The following is a 9,243-nucleotide window of genomic DNA, read 5'->3' on the forward strand; positions in this document are numbered from 1 at the left end:
AACTATTTTTTGTTGATTTCTAATAGCTAAGACAAAGAAGAGATTACCATTCACAACAGAATTGGTAGGTAATGTCTAACTACTCACTCTCCCAAACTTTAGATTTTTGATACTCAAGGTAACTTGACATAGAATGTTATTCATTCTAAAATACAATGGAAACTCTAGATATGTGTCTTATTCAGAAAGCTCTGGGACAGGTCTTCCGACTGACCACATGGAAATGAACCTCACTAAAACCAAAAGCCAATCCACACGGGCCGGACTTCTGGTATATCCCATAACTCTCCATTGCCATTCGTTTTTTTCCGAGAACTGGAAATGAGTCCTTGAGTTTATAGAGCAGCAGGGCCCTTGTGGTATTTTTGATGCCTAAGAATGTGTCCTCTCAAAATAAGCAGGATCTGAGGATGCAGTAGTTTAATGCTTCATCTATGAAGCCTAAGGAAGAAAAGGAGGAAGAAATAAGGTGGCAATTGGCTCACAGTGAATTATTTGCAAACCAAAATCCATTAATCCCACTTCCACCAGTGTTCTGTGAAACTTCTTACCTTGATGCTTATTTATCTAAACAGGAAGGCAGCCCTTACTGTGAGTCTAGAACACTCCACTCAGCTACTCTGCCAATTCTTTGCAACCCTCAAGTTACTATTCTGTCTGTAATTATTCTTTCAAAATTGTTAAGCCCTTGAGTTTGAAAAGAGGATCCATTCTTGACATTAGTTACAACCACAAGCCAGTAGCAGTGATCCAGCCGAATTTAGGGAGTTATACAGAGTTTCTGCAAACCACAAGGCACAAACACCCTCTGTCATACCATGAGTGAGAAGAAAGGCAAAAGGTAACAGATTTCTGGGAAAACTGAATCCAGGATGTTTCTGATAATGCATGTGTATAACTACATGTTCCCCAGAGAGGGGACTCAGCAAGCCTAAGTCACGCTGGACTTGAGTAGAGAATGATTGTATCATCTCATTGTACACATACCACAATCTCTCCAATGACCTTTTTAGTGTGTGTGTATGTGGGGGTTGCTGAATGGTGTATTTTTTCTGTTGTGATCTCAATAACAGCATGGACCCCTAGGCCGTGTGCTATGTTCTTGTAGCCCTCCCCAGTGGGCTAAGGCCTACTGACAACAGTATTTCTGCCCCCTCTGTATGCCTTTCTTTCTTTTCTTTCTATACTCAGTGTTGTCTACAGGAAGGCTTTTGCTTCTCAATGCAAAGTTTGCACCAAGTATGAATTATCAGGGTCTTGCAATACTATGTCACTAGAGGCAGCTTCAAGCACTACCTGGGTGTAAAAGAAAGGGATTGTACATTGCACAACTTGTGAAAAGATACCATCATTTCTGGCACCTGCCCACTGTGCCTTCACATCTTTCAAATAACCCACATAAATTATGCTTAGAGGTTGACACCAATGTCCCTAATACATCCCATTTTCCATGCCAGTCTATGCAAAATGTACATCAATCTTTCTATATTATTGTGCAAAACAATTATATGCTTCTTTCCTTTCTATAATTCTCACTTTCCTTCAGTCTCTCCACTCCTTTTATGGCTCACTCCTTTCCAATTTTGCAAGCGTGATTATGTTCTCTATGATTTCTTCACATACCTTGGTCATCCTTAGATCTTTGTTATAGGTGTCCTGCTCTATCAATTACATTCAGTTTCTCGTTCCTCTTACAGGTGATCAGTGCTGGTTCCTAGCCAGCTGAAGACAGGTTCTCAGATGGCCTCTGAGACTGAAGGAAGATTCTTTCTCACCACTAAGCAGTGCATGTTATCAGGACTCGTCAGTAGCTAGTCCTCAATCAGCATAGCCATAGAAAACCATTTTTTAAGAAAGCAAACATTCACACATGCACCACAATGTTCAGAGCAGCCCTATTTATAATAGACAGAAGCTGGAAAGAACCCAGATGTCCTTCAGTAGATGAATGGATACAAAAATTGTGGTATATCTACACAATGGAGTACTGCTCAGCTATCAGAAACAATGACTTTATAAAATTCCTAAGAAAATGGATGCATCTAGAGAATATTATCCTGAGTGAGATAACCCAGTCACAAAAGAACAGACATAATATGCAGTCACTGATAATTGGATACTAACCTCAGAAAGCCCTGAACACCCCAGAAACAACTCACAGACTATATGAAATTCAGGGGAAAAAAATAAAAACCATTATGTTTAATCTTTACATGCCAAGAAAAATTTGACTAATTCCAGGTTACATCTTGTTTTACAGGTACTTTATGCTCATTGTAACTAGTAAGATTTTAATGCATACTATCAAACCTTTAAAAAAAATCAAAAATATATTCGCATACTTTTATGCATAAATGCTTAAAATCTGTACATTTATCTTTGTTTTTTAAAATAAAGTTGTTAAAAAAGAATGTGAACATTCCTGATCTTTTCCTAGTACAACCATAGAAAACTAAGTTTAGAAGTATAGAAAATCTTGCTTTCACTAGAAGACCCTGTAGTACACATTATCCGCATATGTACAGGAAAGTATCAAGTATGGTTCAGGAACATTTTTGCCCCTTTACTTTTGTGATCACTCACTAGAGATGTTTATTGCAAACCATGCTTTTCAAAGATAACTTCAACCCAATTCCTACTCTGAACGTTACACTGAGGTGGAGAGGAGATAGAACATTCACAAATATCTGCTTGTATTAAGTATTTATCAATTCTACCAACAAGAAAGCCAAACTCCCAGGAGTTTAGGTTTATCTTCAGTCATAAAACATGGGCCTGGTTTAGTTAAGACTCAGGACCATGCATTTCTGTTTCCAAACTCCTTCCTTTAAAGCTGCACTGGCTTTGTACTCATGGTCCATTCACTGAGGATAGCAGATAGATTAAGAAAGATTTTACCTTCCACCTCTCACACTGGCTAAGATTAATAATATATGTGGCAACATATGGTAGTGGAGAGATGGAATAGTGGTAACATTCCTTTATTGCCGGTGGGCGTGTAGACTTGCACAACCACTATGAAATCAGTGTGGCAGTTTCCTGGGAAGATGGAAATAAGTCTATCTCAAAGAATCACTCTTGGGCTCAAAAAACCTTTACCCAAACATGTTCATTACTGTTCTATTCATAATACCCAGAAATTGGAAACAACTTAGATGTCACTCAACTGAAGAATATTTTTTAAAAATAATGTTGTATACAGTGGAGTATTACACAACTGTTGGGAAGATGTAGAGAGGGGAAAAAAGAGGAAGAGGAGAGGGAGGGGAGAGGCTGAGGGGAAAAAACTGAAACTGCATGTCAAGATGTAGCATATGAGAGAATAATAAAAACTAAAAAGAGAAAAAAAAAGATAAAACATTAGAAAAAAGAAATGGTGTCAGGGAATGTGCAGGAAAATAAATAGAATGAGACAAAACCATCCTTACTGATATAACTCAGACCCATAAAGAAAAATATGCTTATCTGTTTGTGTTAGGCATTAAGTAAATGGTAAACTGCTGCCCTATGTCTACTTCTCTCATGGGTAGCCAGGCTTCTTCACACCAGGTTGCACTGGAGTGAGGAAAGCATAGCTGGATGTGGGTGAAAGTGATATAGGATCTTTGATTGTGCTGAGTGCACAGGCAGAAACACACCTGGAAACACCTTTGGAGAGCTAATTTGGCTTATTGTGATGTCTCCTTCAAATTTCTCTCTTCCAAGCTCAGGTAACTCTACAAAAAAAGATAGTAAAAGTGTAAGAGCCAGAAGAAATAGAAAACACCATAATAACATGACCAGGCTCTTATGAATTCATAGAGACTGGGGCACCAAGCAGAGGACCTGCATAGGACTCAACCAGGTGCTTGGCATGTATAATACAGCTGTCAGTTTAGTGTTCTTGTGAAACTAGTTTATGAACAAGTAGGTCTCTGATTATAATGACTTTTTTAGGGCTTATTCTTCTGTTCGTTTGCTTTGTATTTTATGTGATTGTTTTTGCTTTATCTTAGTGTATTTTATTTTGTTAAAAAATGAATGGTGTGTTTAATAAAGCTCTTCAATCTCAGCATGCAAAACTACCCATCACCCAGAGTCAGTGATCCTGCAAGTTCTGTTCAGCACATTGGCCTTCCAAATGGAGCAGAGAAATGTTTCATCCTCTCTGCTTCATGACTGTGAACTCCCAGAAGAACCACTTTTCATTATTGCTGTCTATCTCCATGGCTGCCCAAGTCCCCATGTGCACATTTAAACTGCCTTCTAAGCAGGAATGTTTCCAAGGTCTCATAGGCAAGCTAGTGAAGGCAGAAACATGTTCTAAGAATAAACACTCCAAGTGGAATAATGAGCTTGGAGAATGTGGAGAGCACAGCCCCACTGAGCAGAAGATGCCGCTGTCCCACATGGTTAGTAGGTCTTGTCCGTGCTTTGGGGAATAATTTTCAAATCAAGCTAAAGAGGTTCAGGAAAGTGTTTTGAACAGAGTGCCAGTTGAAATTACATCTCATTCCCATTAAAGATTATCCTTTTTAAAACGATGCCTAAATCTCCTCATTTTGTATGGAAGATCAGCTGATATACCCTGTAGGGTTTTGGTCACAGGTTGGAGTAGACAGGATCAGGTCAACTGGCTATGTGAAAAAAATTCTTTTCATATAAAAGGAGAACACAAGCTAGGAGACCTAAAATATAAAACCAGGCCAACCGGTCATAGAATCTAAGAGGAATGAATAACAATGGACATGAGAAGAACCAGTGCAAAGTCAATGGTTTGTATTATAAAGTGAGTAAAAGTTAGCATGTTTCAATGAAAGAAATATTGTGTGGGTTGGGGACATGGTAACTCTGTAAGAGAAGATAAAGGGACTACTGAACAGGAGAGAAGGCAACCCAATGCAATGAAACTTACAAAGGCAGAGTGTGTGTTTGTGTGTGTGTGTGTGTGTGTGTGTGTGTGTGTGTGTGTGTGTGTGTGTGTGTGTTTGTGTGTCAGGGAGGGGCGGGGTGTTGCAGTAAATATGAAAAGTTAAAATAAGTTTATCTCTCTGCCGGTCCTGAGGTCTCACTCCTCAATCCTGGTTTTAGTTTAGATCCACATGCTCCTCTAGTGCCTGGTCCGAGCCACCATCATGGCCCAACTTGTCCGCGCAACTCCCTTCCCTGGCAGTTTTCCACCACCTATTCTCTGCCTCTGTCATGGAGTCTTTCTCTACCCCCAAATCCCACACACACACAACTCTACAGCCTGATAGCCTTTATATATTCAACTCTCAATCCACAAACCCTCTATACAACAACATTGCATCAAATAGACAAAGATACAAACTGCCCTTCATATAAGATGCTAGACCTATAAAATCCTTAATGTTATAGCTTTTTAACACCAATAAACATCACCTGAATCTAGCTGGTCCTTGAGAAGCTCCATGTTGCCACAATCTTCCCCTTCCGTAATCTGACCTTCTCTGACCTCCTCCACTTCCCTCGCCCCACCCAGTCACTGGATTTGCTTTATTTTACTAATTAAAATGGATAGGTTCAGTTGGAGTCACATGACTAGGCATCACTTCTCTGTGAAGTGGAATTAACATTAATATACTAATGGCTTCAGGACAGCCTACAGTGTGTAGGGGTGTGTGTGCACACATGCATACACATGTATATGTGCATGTTGCTTATGTTTGTGTATACTTTTGTATATACATATGAGTCTAGATACGAATTTTTATATATGATTACATATTTTTTCATATAAGTATGAATGTGCATCTGATAATAAGTAATTTTGACTGTGCTTGGGTATGTGTATAAATATATGTGTCAGTATTTATCTAATTCAGTATATAAATGTAAGGAGGCATATACATAGTATGTAAGGAGAGGTGTGGAGGATGGCCTGAATTATTGAGGATGTTTGTAGGTTCCTGTCATTTATGGATAATTTAAGGATGTCCACAGTCCTACCTACCCATTTATGACACCTATGCAGCACAACCATGACCACATTACAATAAGTGGCACTCATATACTGTTGTTAAACAACAGCTGTCTAATTGGACTTAAGTCACACTTAACACTGCAGGGATCATGCCTAATACGAAACACCTAGCTGACTTCCTGAAGCTAGTAAGGCCACGAATTACTGTCACTTTCTTAGGAAAGCAAAATTTCTAACTGTATTCCAAATCATATCTTTATGCCCACACACAAATATCTATTACCAATCATTTAAAAGAACCGCTCTTTACAGCAAATGGTGACCATCACAAAAGAAAAAAAAAAAAAAAAAAAAAAAAAAAAAAAAAGAAGGAAAGAAAAAAAAATCCACAAATGATAGCTTAGAAGTTTGGAGCATTTATTGGCTGCTCTTTTAGAGGTCCTGAGTTCAATTCCCAGTAACTCTGTGTTGGCTTATAAATATCTGTAATGGGATCCAATGCCATCTGTGCTGTGTCTGAAGACAGCAACAGTGTACCCATATACATTTTTTTAAAAACCACAAATAAATACAACTCAGATATCAGTGGATTATTGGGAACCCACTCATCCCCAACAATTACACCTGCAACATAGCTCCTGCATCTATAGATTAGGAGACATTGTGGAAAGGGAGACAGAAAGATTGTGAGAACTAGAATTCAGGAAGTCTGCCTGTCTCCTATATTATGTCTTTTACATAAATGGCTCAGAAACAAGATGGAAACAATGTCACTATCAATAGACAGGTAATATGGAAGGAGAAATAAATCTAAAGTGGTTCTACTGCTCAACAAAGAGCTATAGGCAACTAATGACTGCTAAGAGAGAAAGAATTTTACTTTCCCGGAGACGAGTCCTCTAATTGATATCTATACAAACTGGTCATCCCAGAAACCATATGCATATATACAACAAAAACAGTTTTTTTGGAGATTACATATATATAATATAGAAATATATAATATAGAAAAAGAGGCTATCAATTTGAGAGTGAGAGGCCATGGAAAGTGTTGGAGGGAGGAGACCTAGGAGAGGTTGCATACGTAGGGTATAATGTTAAACTTTTTGGTTTGAAAATGTACCCAAACCCATCAATCCCTGGTTTTGAAATGCCACCTACCATTACATAAGTTTAAAATCCTACCAGTCCCTGTACTTGGCTTGAAATACCACCAAATCTCACCCTGAAAAACTCCAAGCAGCAAGAAGCCTTATGTAAGCTTGCCTCCTGCTTAGTTGCCTGCTGCTTCACACCTGAGCAGAGGTAGCCATCCTCTTATGATTTTTCCAGTAGATCTCTTATGTGAGATTTTTTGTGTAGTGTAACTTTGATATTCCTTGGCTCCCAACTGTCAGGAAGCCTTTACCCTCAAAGCTTTAACACTTATAGGTGGAAGAAAAGAAAAAGCAGAAATGGTGTTATTAAAATGAGACAGTCCATCTTTGATTAACAAATTAAGTTTGTAAAGTTACCTACTCTAAGTGTGATTGCATACAATTTTACTTGCCTCTTTATCAACATTAGAAATTTGTATTGCTGATATGGCATTAAAATTGTGGTAGGCACTGTATAATTCTCTCTGACTCCTATACAAAAATATATTCTAATATCCCGGTACCTAAAATCATATATATAGTCTCTTTTCACACTGGATAAGGGCTGATTAGTGTGACTTGTAAACTATGACAAATGTGATGGGTTGTATAATGCCCAGGACTATTCCTCAAAATGTGTGGTAGAGACCACCCCTATTTTGTATTACTGGCTCCAGTGAAGCTGGCTGCTTTGTAGAGAAGACATATACAAAGGGTTGTAAAGCAGTCCTACCTGCATGATATACTAGTGGCACAAATGTTTTCCGAATAACAAATCATCCATTGATTGCATTTAAACCCTATTCCATTGAGAAAGAATTTATTCCCATGATGCTCTTCCAGTTCCCAAGAACCTGAGACCAGTAGGCCATGAACCTATGAAAAATCAATTATTATTAAGCTAAAGAAATACAGCAATAAACTCACAATGACATTCTGCCATACCGATCTATGACTCATTTCGCCATCATCAGAGAAACTTCACCTTGTAGGAGATGGGGATAAACACCAAGAGCCACAACTGACAATATGCAGAGAGCATGAGACTTGGAACACCCAGTGCTTAATGGGATGTCTTCATTAAATCACTCTCCTGAGTGGTCAGGGAACTGTGTGGAAGAGGAGCAAGAAAGATTGTTAGAGCCAGAGAAAATGAAAGACATCAAAACACAGTGTCTTTTAGGCCCAGCTGGACTGATGTACTCATGCAGCAATCACAGGGCTGCAAAATGACAAACTAGATGGAGGCCCAGTACTGGGATTGGGAAGCAAGCATAAACTTCCATATCTCATCAAAAAGCTATCTATAACTGACATATCCCAGCAAAGAAAATGTTTAGTTTTCTCCAGTAAAGTCTCACTGGGTACATTAACCACACTTAGGAGTAGACCCCATTCCTACTGATAGAGGAAAAGACACACTCATACAGGTATAAGAAGCACACAGGAGTCATCTGACTCGGCTGTGGGCTGAGGAGACACACAATGGAAGTGTTCCTGGCTAGAGCCAGATTGTCTGACCCAGGACCCCCGTGTGACATACCATCTGAGAAGACCTTCAAGCAGCGCTGGAGCTTCAAACAAAGAATGGATAACATTGGGCTTATCCTGGAGCAGCACCCCACCAAGATCCCAATGATAATAGAGTGATACAGGGTGAGAAACAATTGCCGGTCCTGGACAAGAACAAGTTCCTTGTATCTGATCACGTGAATATGAGCGAGCTCATCAAGATAATTAGGAGGCACCTGCAACTCAATGCTAACCAAGCCTTCTTCCTTCAGTGAATGGTCACAGTATGGTGAGTGTGTCCATGTCCATCTCTGAAGTGTACAAGAGGGAGAGAGATGAAGAAGGCTTCCTGTACATGGTGTATGCCTCCAAGGAGACATCCGAGACAGCACTGGCTGTGTAAGAATAGAACAATGCCTAATGTTTGTTGAGTATTGTTTACTTACCAGTTGAAGCTGGTCAGCTCACCACACACAGATCAGAACATAGGCACCCACATAGGGTATTTGGAACTGTTTGTCAGCCAGAAACTGAGATCCATGCAAGTGCATTCAGCTTGGAAATTCATCTAAACTAGGCTATCTTGTGTTCAGGACAAGTCGGCAAAGGTCTGAGCTCCCAGAGCAGCCTCACAAGAGCTCTCCGACCTGAGCCCAAAAAGACAACTGAGTA

General features: G+C 39.4%; 1 pseudogene across 1 annotated transcript; it reads left to right on the forward strand.

The window, feature by feature from the left end:
- The first annotated feature begins 8,544 nt into the window (after positions 1-8,544).
- Positions 8,545-8,974, forward strand: LOC308418927 (microtubule-associated protein 1 light chain 3 beta-like; annotated as a pseudogene). The gene has a single exon. The product of its transcript is annotated as a microtubule-associated protein 1 light chain 3 beta-like (transcript).
- Positions 8,975-9,243: the final 269 nt, after the last annotated feature.

Source organism: Micromys minutus (assembly GCF_963924665.1).
Source record: "Micromys minutus genome assembly, chromosome: 3".
NCBI lineage: Eukaryota > Metazoa > Chordata > Mammalia > Rodentia > Muridae > Micromys > Micromys minutus.